Source organism: Lacerta agilis, chromosome 5 (genome assembly GCF_009819535.1).
Source record: "Lacerta agilis isolate rLacAgi1 chromosome 5, rLacAgi1.pri, whole genome shotgun sequence".
Lineage (NCBI taxonomy): Eukaryota > Metazoa > Chordata > Lepidosauria > Squamata > Lacertidae > Lacerta > Lacerta agilis.
Window position 1 is genome coordinate 25509216 of NC_046316.1, and position 13452 is coordinate 25522667.

The 13452-nt window shown below is 42.8% G+C and overlaps 2 protein-coding genes across 2 annotated transcripts in view; one reads left to right on the plus strand and one right to left on the minus strand.

The window, feature by feature from the left end:
* The window catches only part of CTNNA3 (catenin alpha 3), a 577780-nt gene that overhangs the window by 379139 nt on the left and 185189 nt on the right, over positions 1-13452 (minus strand).
* LRRTM3 (leucine rich repeat transmembrane neuronal 3) overlaps positions 1-13452 on the plus strand; it is a 112069-nt gene that overhangs the window by 72486 nt on the left and 26131 nt on the right. The gene's annotated exons all lie outside the window — the stretch shown is intronic.

Genomic DNA, 13452 nt, shown 5'->3' on the forward strand with positions numbered 1-13452 from the left:
GATCACTCATTACTGTATGCTGCTGCTGCTTCCAGATAAACATGCCCTAAGTCAGCCAGGCACCACAAGACTGCAGAGTGTGTTGACAAATAGTAAATAGCAACAGCAACCTTAAAGAAGGATTCCCCTTTTTTCTGAAAAGCCACTTTTCTTACTGTGCTTTGTGCTCACCAATTACTATACTAGTGAAAGTGGTTGGCACCTTCAATCCTTACCCACTCCACCCCTATCAGCTGGTTTGCTGGCCCAGTTCATGAGGGGAACATCCTAGCAAGCCTCCTTCCTGGATCATCCCACGCCCCACAGATTGCCTCAAACTGCACCTACCCACCTTGGTCTCCTTGAGAGGAGAAGCAATTTTAGGGTGACACAACTGGTGTGGTCACACTGGCCACCATGCTGCAGGGGGCACCAAAACAATGCTGTAGAACAATGCTAAGAGAGGGGGTGGTGCCATAAAATTTTAGCGTCTCACAGGGTGCCACTGAAATTTGAGAGCCCAAAGTCTGCCACTGCAGACCCATATACAGTGTTTAATGAACTGTATCCATAATGGAGCTGATCCCATAAAGATGAATTTGCCAACCAGTCAGCCCATGCAGGGTTCAAATGCTGGCTAGCAACTTTGCAGAGGAATAGCTAGAAGCATCTTGGTCACAGCTGAGAGTTGTGCAGTGCACCTCCTCCTTGGTCTGAATGGAACTGGCTGTTGGGTGGATCCTATACCTCTGTGAGATAGGGATGTTGTTTGGATTACTGCAAGGCGCTCTATGTGAGGCTGCCTTTGGGAAATGTTAAGAAACTTCATTAGGTTCAAGATGCTGTGAACAGACTGCTAACTGGAGCCAGTTACAGGAGGAACAGAAACTTATGGTTACAACAGTTCCGCTGGTTTTTGGTCCATTTCTAGGCACAACTCAAAGTGCTGATTATGGGCCTGCTGGGGTTATGAGATCTCCAGGGAAAGTATTTATTTTAGTCCCACCACCCTCTATAGACACATTTGGACACAAGGAGGACCTTCTCAGTGGCTGGTCCCAGATTGTGGGACTCCTCTCCACAGGAGGCCAGGCTCCCCCCTCTCTACTTACCCTTTACCAGGAGGCAAATATCTTTTTGTTTAGACAGGCCTTTGTGTTAGCCATTTGCTCAAGCGCCCAGATGTGTTTGAACAAAGCAGCCTTTCTCCCTGTATCATGGGGAATATAGGAAGCTGCCTTTTACTAAGGCTACCTACACAACAGTGGGTTAAAATGCAGCAAGATTATTTCCCCCACCCCACCCCATTGTGTTTCAAGTCTTATCATTGTACACACAGAGAGGGGACAGGTACATCTTCATCTGATGTGCATTGCCTGTTTGGTTTCCCATTGCCTGCAACCCTTCTCTGCTCTTGTACTCCTATTAATTAATGCATCATCTGCATATGCACAACAGCTGTCTCAAAACAGATGGATAAGAAATTCAATTTTCTATCTCTTCCTGTTCTCCTACATGTTTTGCCTAAAAATGGAGGCAGAGCTGAGTGACAGTTTGCTGTATTTACTGAGATGAGGGGTGCCTGCCTTCCTTCCCAGGAGGCCTGAAACCTGTGAAGCACCTGACAGGGCTCATTTGAATATCTACTTCCCCCTCCTACATTCCATCTTAAGACTCCTACTGGACGCAGACAAGGATGGATTGACATCTCTCTCTCTCTCTCTCTCTCTCTCTCTCACACACACACACACACATACACCCTTGCATTATTATTTTTTACCATCTAGCCTGAAGAAGAGTTCTAGGAAACTCAAACGGATGTTTTGTGTCCTTTTCATTGGCCTAATAAAAGTATTGTCCTAATATGTGTTGTCAGCCAATTAAAGATTTGGACAAACGGATTAGAAATATTTCATGGATGGGATATATCATCATAGGGGAAATTAATTTTATGCCAAGGGTTATATCAGAGATAACAAATGCCCTAGGAAACCCTTCAGGTTCTGCAGAGACTAATAGTATAAAGAGATATGGGAATTCTAAATGTGGAATGATATTATTTCTCTCACCATCCCCCTACTTCTGAGATTTGTTACATTAGTCTGACATTACACACGGTGCAGTATGTCAGATTCAGATCATGGTGTGATGTCTAACAGTTTGGGGTGTGAGAGAGTTTTTAACATTTTTGTTTGATCATGGACGTATCCTCTGGTGTAATAAATCATTGATAGGGTTTTTTTAATAAAAAATGAGTGAATAATATTATGCTAAAATATAAGTTAGCATTAAAAGATCAGTGCTGGACCACATACATTCTGATCCAAAATAAATTAAGAAGAGCCCTACTGAATCAGACCACAGACCCATTTTGTCCAACATTCACAACTTTGGGCAGATAAGGCATTGGGTCCCATCTTTATCCTATTGGGCACCCCACTAAAGGGATTCAGGAAGGGGTGTCTCTATCCAGGAGTCCATACAGGGACTAATGGACCATAGCATCTTTCCAAGTGGCAGTTCTGAAGGGCTCATCCCAATCTGATGTATGTCATAGAGAGACCCACTATTTAGGATCGACCCATCTCTTTATCAGCCAGCAGGTGGGGCTGCTTGATACCTGATGCATTCCCAATGTCATCAAAAGCCTACTTACATCTGTAATCAATAAAGTCGTGGCCAGTTTCAACTCAATACTGATGTCCTACGTCTCATTTCTATTTTGGGAGGCTTCACACCAGGGCCCCATGCTTCCTGCACTTGGGCCCACAATGCAGATAGATTATGGACAATGATCTTATGGAGAGCCCTCTTTAGGTGCCCATGATGCAAAGTAAACAATACATACTCTCTTTCCTCACCACCCACCATTCTACGCTTTACACGGCACTCCCTCTACTGTCCCGATAAAAGAAAACAAACAAAAGTTTGCCAATCCCACTACACACACACACACACACACACACACACAAATACTGTGAGGATGTGCTGTTTTGCATGTTACACTCATTTAAAACATACTTTGATTATTACTACAATAAAATGGAGTTTGCTTCTGCTGTCCTGAGGCTAAACACAAGTATCTGGAAATAAGCATTATTTTGTTGCAGAAAATGATAATTTATTCATAAGAAACAGAGTATTTGTATATGCCCAGATGTCTCCTCAAGCTATAAAATGTGTTTTAGAATGACAAGAAATTTTATGTGATGAACAACATCAGCCCCAGTGGGCCCAAAATACCCATGCTGGCCCATAGTGTGCCCACCTGGGTGGTCCAGCCCTAGCTGCATCATTGTTCTGAACATGATTTCAACAAGCTATCATGAGACCAATATCAACTGACAGGCCTATCCTCCATTAATTTCTATAACCCTCTTTAAAGCCACCTAAGCCCATAGGCATCACATCTTGTGGCTGCAAATTTCACTAATTGATTTCATCCTGCTTTAAGAACAGGTTTTAGACTGGACATATTTGGGTACTGGATGATGTTATAAAATAATGGGGTGTCCTGATAAGTGAAAAAACTAATCTCCCCTAGATAAATTGATAACACTTGCGGGTATGGCGGGCTGTGGCGGAGGTGGATTTAGGGCAGCACAACTAGTTCGGTCGCACTGGGTTCAGAGCCTTGGGGGCACCACAACTATAATGCACAATGGAAGGCGAGACACAGGAAGCACAGAAGTTTGGTGTTGCACAAGGTGCCACTGAAATTTGAGGCCCCAAGGTCCACCACTGCCTGTGGTCTTACAATCTCACGGTTACCACCAATAGCACCAATGGTGGCTGGTTCACAATCGCAACATTACCCAACAATCTATCATGGGAGGCCTGCTATGGTTTACTTATCCCATCACTTTATTACTGTATGCAGAATCTATGCCACAAATTACATTGATTAAAAGTACCAACTATCATAATTGCTTGTATCTCACTGATGCCATCATTTAGTTTCATATAAATAATACCTTGTGTAGCTTTTATCACATACAGTACCTATGTACTGTATGAGATGAACAGTCCAAGAGACTACAGTCTGAAAGTCAAATACATTATAATTTATTTGCAGGTTAGTTATATAACTGTTTAAATCTATTATGATTGCCTTAAAGATGTTCCATTTACATTAATTATGTTACTGTTGCTTTAAAGTGGTCTCTAGACTTACTCTATTTCTTACTCCAATGGTACCATTAGCCAAATATCCTGCTAATCTCCACCTAAGTTAAGTCACTGGTTGTTTAGCAGACTTCACCTGTTCTCTCTCACAGGCACTGTTGAAGTTCATACTAGATGTCTGGTCAGGGACTTGCCATTTCTTCAGGTTTAACTGCCAACCACTGACACACTGCTGCTAAATTCATTGCCACCCCCTGCAGACTTTCTTAGTTTCTGCCTTCAGTAATTTTACCTTTAAGGAATTGACTCCTCTCCCTTCACCAGCTGCTTGGTACCGCAAGGATTTCTCAAGCTCCTGGCCCCATTCTGGACCCCTCCTTTTCTTGTTGCTGTTCTCAGCGCCAGACTCTCTCAGGCCTGCTTCTTTGGCCCCTCTTCACACTCTCCCCAAAATTGTCCATATGACAGAGCCAGTAGCAGCCAGCAGGGTAGTGCAGTGTTGCTCACATGGCTCCCCAATGCCATGCACTGCTGTCGGTTACTGGAAGGATGAGGAGCAAAACCATAGGGGAGCTCAGTGTGGGGCAGTGTTGTCTTCCCATTGCCCACTTCCAACAGTGAGCAATGCTGGCCGCTACTGGACTAGCCCTTAAACAGCCTTGAACTTGCCCTTTTATTCTATGCATTCAGAACCCTCTAACCAACCACCAGGTTCTTGCTTGAATTGCACACTCTATTTGGCCTAGATCTATGGACCAATAAGTTTGAAAGGAATGTCCACAAAAATGACCTATCACATTCTGCCCTTTTGAATTCCATTTAAAATCTGAATTCTACAGCAAACTGCCATAACGGAAACCTCAGAAATTACCTACTCATCTCTTCAGCAATTCTATCAGTTTAACTGCTCTTGGCAGACTGCCAACTGAACTCCAGTACAATGGATGTCACCAACTTTGGTCAGGCCAGGTTTCCCCCTTTAACACAGTAAACTATCTACAGTCTAAACAGTGTTCAGAACAGAACAGAATACTTTCATTTATACTTCTCAGAAAAGTAATTTATTCACAGAGGGTAGCCATCCTCACTCCCCCCCCCCAAACCTTCTGAATTACTAAACAATATTATAAGTTGGGTATTTATTAATATAGAAACAGAAAGAAAACGATTCCTAAGATATACTCAGTATAATGAAATGGATCTGTAGAATATGAAAGGAACTGTAACTTACCACAGGTTTTACTTTTGTTGTTTCACAATATTTTACATGCAGGTAATATTCATGTATGTTTAATTTTTTTTGGATTAAGTATACTTAAAACTAGTGAAGATGGGTGGGGTTTTTTGTGTGTATTTTTTTAGTTGCAGAATGGCACTGCTAAACAAAGGGAACACTGGATTGCCAAAGCCCTAAGAAAGCCTTTTAACTATTTGAATATGGCCCTGGCTATTTCCATGCTAAATATTTTGCTGCTTAAGCAGCCACCTGTTCTGTTCCCTTTAGCTGCCCTTACTGAGGAGAAATGTTTAGGAAAAGCATCTGGAAAGTATTAACAGTAATGGTCCAAGAATAAAATTATGCACAAGTGATGAGGGTGAGATGCTTAGGCAGATAATTAGGCAGATGCTTCCAAATTTAACGAACTACCCCCCAAAGACAGTGGACCTGCTCCAGTTAAGGGAGTAGGTGAAAAATGCTTCTGCATGCATATCACTACCTGGATGGGGAACAAAGTGTGTGAATGTCCCTTGCTTATTTCTGCACCTGGTGCTGTACACATACAGCCTCCCCCCCAAAAAAATCCCACATATCAGCTATTTACAATAGACAATGTTTCCCGTTTCTTGTCTAACCACTTATAGTAAGATTTTGCTCTTTTTTATCAAGGGTTGCACAACTGTAAACCTGCCTTTGTTGAATTAGCACCAGGAGCCTAGAGATCAATTTAAGGACATCTGTTTTTGCTTCTGTAGTAAGCAACACATTGGGGGGGCTGGTGTGATACTACTCAAAGAATGAGGGGAAACAAAACTTTGTTATCCATTGTGCAACCATCATGATAAGACTCTCCTGGCTTTGGAAGCACAAACTGGCTCCAATAGCAGAGGCAGAACAGAGAGTTAATGCCATAGTTTAGCTGTATGAAGAAGCACTTTCTTTTGTTTGTCCTGAATCTTCATTGCTGCCCCCTAGTTCTGGTCTTATGAGCAGTGCTGTCAAGTATCCTGTTTCCCCCAGGATTCTCCCTTATTTCAAGCAGTTTCCCGCTGCTCTCCCTTATTTTTTATTTCCCTTAAATTTCCCGTTTTTAATGGAAGCAGCTCCCCTGCTGGCCAGGGACTGGGTGGGAAGACCTCGCCTACTTAGAGAGAAAAGCCTCAGCCCTCAAAGCAAGTGGGAGCTGTTTCCCATGCTTACAGGGGGTGTATTCCTCCCCCTGCATCAGCCCCTGTCCGTTGCCACCAAGCCCCTCAGCCAGCCAATAGGGTTAGCTGGTGGGCGGAGCCTGGCTGCCTTTGAGCAGCTGCTGCTTCCTGTCCTGTTTTGATGGGATCAGACAAGAAGACGATGGGGCTCCATCGCGCGGAGCACATGGCTGCCCTCCTATTTGCTCCGCTCTGAGCCCGAGCTCACTTGGAGTTTACATTGCTGCTCCGCCCACTTTTGCTTCTGGCTCCGCCCACCACTGACATGTGACTGTCCCCAGGATAGGTGAGACTGCTGATCCCTTATTTTCAAATCCGAAACTTGACAGCTATGCTTATGAGAGAGGGGTGGTATTCTTTATTCAGTTTCTCCATACCATGCATAATTCTCTACACTTCCATCACATTGCCTCTTCCTCACCTTTTTGCTAAACTTAAAAGCCCCAATTGTTGCAAACCCTCCTTCTGGAGAAGTTGCTCCATCCCATTGATAATTTTCATTGCCCTTTTCAGAACCTTTTCCAACTGCACAACATCCTTTTCAGGATGAGATTGCTATAACTCTACACAGTATTCCAAGTGAGGTCACACCATAAGTTTGTATAATGGCATTTCAATTTCAATTCCTTTCCGAATGATACCTAGCAAAGATTTTTCCCTTTTCACAGCTGCTGCACATCAAAAAAGCTGCTGCACATCAAAAAAGTGTTTCAGGAAAACGCATTGCAAACCTCAAACTGGGAGATCATGTTGCGCGGCCAGGCAAAGTCCCCCGTACCCCGGGGCAGCCCCTGAGGGAAATAATGACTCAAGACAACGTTCTATGGGATTAAATTGGCCACAACTTTATTAATATTCAGTTGTAGGAAGACCTTGGCTCAGGCATTGGGCGTTTATCCTTCACAGCCCCCCAGCCGGGGTTCTGGGTACTTCAGGGTTATCCAGCATGATTGGGAAGTGGGCTAGTCTGGAGAACATATGGTCAAGCAGATAGCCCGCCCCCCTATGTTCGCTGCCGCTGGAAGGGGAGGGCAGTGACGACCCTGGGCGTATGGTCAATGCCTCCCCCTGAGACCCCTTTAACGGGAACCCTGTTATTGCCACCACAATGGGGGCAGGGGTCACCGCCCCACGCCCCCCAATCCTGTAAATGACTAAAGGATTCCGCCCAAGGCCTGCAACCGCCAACGTTCTGACGAATTGTTACGGGAAAGGCGAAACCTGCCAATGCAGGGAAATTCCTTTCCGGCCCTTTAACAGCAACCTTGTCATAGCAGCGCCTGCGTGCCTGTGTGGCTGTGGGGAAAAGGTGGTTAAACCTGCAAAGTAAGCATCAATTGAGGGAGTGGAGGGTGGGGAACCTCTGATTCCAACGACCGCTTCCCAGGCATGACTCAAGCTCTATTGTGTGTGCTGTATAATCCCTCCTTCTACCTGGCCAATCCCCCTGGCAACACCTCCCCAGCTGGGATTGGGCAGCTGCTAGAGTAGGTGGAGTCCACAGGTATCCCAACCTGGGAAGGCGAAGCCAGACCAACTGCCAGGAGCTGCCACCGTGATTCAATGGGTCTACCCGCGACCTCGCAACATGCACACCCCATTTGATGTGGGGAACGCTAATTGGCGAAAGACAGAACTCCACACCACCATCTGGTGTCACGGTGTTATAACACATATAAAAAGCTTTTTCTTTACTAATGTACCTGAGTCCTGGGTCAAACATCTGCATTTAGCTATCCACTATGATCCCATTCCTGGTCAGTCACTGCTAGTACAGACCCCATGACACCATCCCAAGTGCTACTTTTTCACCCAGAGAGTGGAAGATACAAGAAAGATACAGAGAATCTACATCTTTTATCTTGCAGATGAAAAAGCAGCTTGGCAAGAGTATTTCTGACTTGGAGAAAGGCCACAAAGTATAAATAGTTAAACAACATCTCTCCACCTGTCCTTATTCTACAGATGAATGTACTGTATCCTAGAATTCCCAAGTCATTTATACATGGAATAGAACCATGATTAAGCAAAACCCCAAGCTTTTAAACAATGGCATGCTTACTGGAGTGTTTTCCTGACAAATTAACTGCTTGTGAATCTCTAAAAATGGGACATTTTTCATCAAAGAAATTAACAAAATACAAAGGCTTGGATCAATCCAGGTACAGTAAATGCAGAAGGTTGTTTAGAAGCAGAAAGCTCAAAATTAAGGTTTACATCTGTATTTCACTCAAAGAATATGTTTTTTTACAGCTGGTAAAGCCAAAGGCAATATTGGAGATTTGGGTTTTTCCTCCCAAAGCTGTCTGCTTGATTCATGCCTTCATCAAACATTTTTTGCATTGTTCCACCAGCACCAATTGTGCTGTAGCTATTGCATCATGCTTCAGTTAGCTAAGCTGCCTTTTCCTTGTCCATTTATCCCTGCCCCCTCCCCGCCCTCAATAAGCTGCAAGGCTTAATGATCTTCCAGCAGGCACAGGTCGTAAGATTTCTTCATGGACAAAATTGGCTTTATTTCTAAGCTACAAGTGTCAGGATCAATGTCATTCAAACCCCTGGGCCCATGGAGCAGTTATCACTGAATGAAGTATAATAAATGTGTCAGAAAGCACAATCTGGTTTCTCCTGCATGTGAAAAATCAGATTACTATAGGGGGAAACGAACAATAGACTAAATCCAGGGAATGTGTTTCTGACACTATGTGTATCTAGTGACAGGCATAAGCTGCAGGGCCTATTTATTAGCACTGTGAAATTTATATGATGGTCAGGGGACAGTACATCCTCATGCATCAAAGGCAGAAGAATTAGCAGCGCTGTAACAGTTCGCAACAAGGCAGCACATACATTAGTTTTGTGGCACATCACTTAAACTTTTATGCTCATTTCTTCAACTGAAATATTTAATGCTAAATTCCTTAAGTGGGTTGATTATGCTTTCTCTCTCTACTCCCATTATCTGTTTCAAAGGAAAAACATGACCAGCCCTTTTTCTATTCATAACTTTTTTTCATAACTGACATGGAAAATTGACAGTAAAAATGAAACTGATAATAAGGGGCTGGGATAATTGTGAAGAGTAGTGGGGGGGTCCTACCCCAGCATTTTATCCCTGCAGATAATTCTATTTGAATGAATTCACTAATATTTAGCTGAAATGTTCTATATTTGATAAACAAACCACCACTAAAGGACAAAAGGTGCAATGTTCACAGGTACTTAAATTGGTGTATGGTTTGTGAAATGCTCTGAAAGGTCTCCAGTGGTAAGGTAAATTGTGACAAAGGAGGTAGGCTCAAAGAACATGGTATGTGTTGTAGCGTGGGGTTAGTGATTTCAGTAAGTGATTTCAGCTTTCTGACATAGCAGGCAGGAGACAGCTTCTTCATGTAACACTCTTTATTCAAGCAAACAAGACTGGGAAACTGAGGAGAGGGAAGCTACATTTATAGGGGCAGAAGACTTGCTAGAAAGGATACATTTTGGAGGGAACAATCTCAAGCAATCACAAAGCTGCCTTTTGGTGGGAACCAATAAGACTGAGGATCCAAATGCAGCAACTTGAATGAACCAATAGTAGCTGTTCCTTCTGGAACAGGAAGGCAGTTACTTTCCCCTAATGTGAATACAGACAATAGTAATACAGATATGATAACCCTTGAATCAATACACAACAGTATGTGTATTTTATTATTTTGTTTAGCACATTTAGATTCCCACTTTCCTCCACCATATAATTCAAAGTAGTGGGCATGCAATTCCCAGAAGGTCTCCCATCCCATCACTGAATAGACTCACACATGAAAAACCTCAGCTTCAAAATGTGTTTTCAGATGAAAACATGGGGGCTTGTGGGCAATGTCTCTTACTATTTTTGTTTTAAATCTCCTTGCTTAATATAAACCATGCAACGTTTTCAGGACTTGGTTAAATACATACATGTAATCAATACTACCTTTCTTTATTAAACACTTTTAAATATACATGTTAGGAAGATCTAGAAGTACTTTTAAGCAATGGCAGATATCCCAAGATACTCTTTAGCAAGGGGACCCCCAGACCTCAGGAGCAGACTTTCAGGGCTGCAGAGAGCTACAGGAGGAAGAAATAAAGCCTCTTTCAATGAACAGAACTCTGTTACAAGGGACCAAACTGTTCAAAACCTGTTTAACTGAGCATAAATCTAATAGTTTGCTGCAGCTTTACACATGGTACCATGAGTGTCTAAAGACAGACCGAGAGAGAGAGAGAGAGAGAGAGAGAGAGAGAGAGAGAGAGAGAGAGAATGTTGTGTAACATTTATTTTCTTCAATAATTTCTTTGAAATAACACTCAAAAGAAAGCTTATTTACATATCACTGGGGGGGGGGGGGGAACAAAAGCACAACACTTTGGACAATCCACTTAAAAGCCCAGCAACTTCTACCACAATAAATTATGTTCAGTTTGTTTTTTGGAGTGCTGAATGGCATTGTTTATAAATGTGAAAGATGAATTTGTCTCAAGTTGCCTTTTTATCTACAGAACAGAATCCAGCTCAGTAGTTAGATGTGACACTTCTAAGGAGGGAACAACAACAAAAGGCAGCTTAACATGATTGTTTCTCATTGCTTATTTGTGTGATGGTATGCATATTTTAGTCACAAGACTGTTCATGTTCAATCTGGCATGAAATAAATTGAGATTATGATTTCATTACAAATAACATCGAGTACCTTTTTAATATCAAAGTATATAAAATCTATTTGTTTTCTTCAATTAAGTGCACACATCTCTATAAAATTGCAATCTGATTTCCTAGTTTTATTGTTTATCTGATCTGAGAGCTGTTACATAGTGAGTAATTGTGTTGTTCAGTCGTGTCTGACTCTTCGTGATCCCATGGACCAGAGCACGCCAGGCACGCCTATCCTTCACTGCCTCTCGCAGTTTGGCCAAACTCATGTTAGTAACTTCGAGAACACTGTCCAACCATCTCATCCTCTGTCGTCCCCTTCTCCTTGTGCCCTCCATCTTTCCCAACATCAGGGTCTTTTCTAGGGAGTCTTCTCTTCTCATGAGGTGGCCAAAGTACTGGAGCCTCAACTTCAGGATCTGTCCTTCTAGTGAGCACTCAGGGCTGATTTTTTCAAGAATGGATAGGTTTGATTTTCTTGCAGTCTATGGTCTCCTCCAGCACCATAATTCAAAAGCATCAATTCTTCGGCGATCAGCCTTCTTTATGGTCCAGCGCTCACTTCCATACATCACTACTGGGAAAACCATAGCTTTAACTATACGGACCTTTGTCGGCAAGGTGATGTCTTTGCTTTTTAAGATGCTGTCTAGGTTTGTCATAGCTTTTCTCCCAAGAAGCAGGCGTCTTCTAATTTCGTGACTGCTGTCACCATCTGCAGTGATCAAGGAACCCAAGAAAGTGAAATCTCTCACTGCCTCCATTTCTTCCCCCACTATTTGCCAGGAGGTGATGGGACCAGTGGCCATGATCTTAGTTTTTTTGATGTTGAGCTTCAGATCATATTTTGCGCTCTCCTCTTTCACCCTCATTAAAAGGTTCTTTAATTCCTCCTCACTTTCTGCCATCAAGGTTGTTTGTGATTCATCCAGCCCAGACTTTCACATGATGAATTCTGCATATAAGTTAAATAAGCAGTGAGAAAATATACAGCCTTGTTGTACTCTTTTCCTAATTTTGAACCAATCAGTTATTCCATATCCAGTTCTAACTGTAGCTTCTTGTCCCACATAGAGATTTCTCAGGAGACAAATTAGGTGATCAAGCACTCCCATTTCTTTAAGAACTTGCCATAGTTTGCTGTGGTCAACACAGTCAAATGCTTTTGCGTAGTCAATGAAGCAGAAGTAAATGTTTTTCTGGAACTCTCTAGCTTTCTCCATAATCCAGTGCATGTTTGCAATTTGGTCTCTGGTTCCTCTGCCCCTTCGAAATCCAGCTTGCACTTCTGGGAGTTCTCGGTCCACATACTGCTTAAGCCTGCCTTGTAGAATTTTAAGCATAACCTTGCTAGCGTGTGAAATGAGTGCAATTGTGCAGTAGTTGGAGCATTCTTTGGCACTGCCCTTCTTTGGGATTGGGATGTAGACTGATCTTCTCCAATCCTCTGGCCACTGCTGAGTTTTCCAAACTTGCTGGCATATTGAGTGTAGCACCTTAACAGCATTATCTTTTAAAATTTTAAATAGTTCAGCTGGAATACCATCACTTCCACTGGCCTTGTTGTTAGCAAGCCTTTCTAAGGCCCATTTGACTTCACTCTCCAGGATGTCTGGCTCAAGGTCAGCAACCACACTACCTGGGGTGTATGAGACCTCCGTATCTTTCTGGTACAATTCCTCTGTGTATTCTTGCCACCTCTTCTTGATGTCTTCTGCTTCTGTTAGCTCCTTTCCACTTTTGTCCTTAATTGTGGTAATCTTTGTACGAAATGTTCCTTTCATATCTCCAATTTTCTTGAACAGATCTCTGCTTTTTCCCATTCTGTTATTTTCCTCTATTTCTTTGCATTGCTTGTTTAGAAAGGCCCTCTTGTCTCTCCTTGCTATTCTTTGGAAATCTGCATTCAATTTCCTGTATCTTTCACTATCTCCCTCGGATTTTGCTTGCCTTCTCTCCCCCGCTATTTGTAAGGCCTCATTGGACAGCCACTTCGCTTCCTTGCATTTCCTTTTCATTGGGATGGTTTTCGTTGCTGCCTCCTTTATAATGTTACAAGCCTCCATCCACAGTTCTTCAGGCACTCTATCCACCAAATCTAAATCCTTAAACCTGTTCTTCACTTCAACTGTGTATTCATAAGGAATTTGATTTAGATTGTATCTTACTGGCCCAGTGGTTTTTCCTACTTTCTTCAGTTTAAGCTGGAATTTTGCTATAAGAAGCTGATGATCTGAGCCACA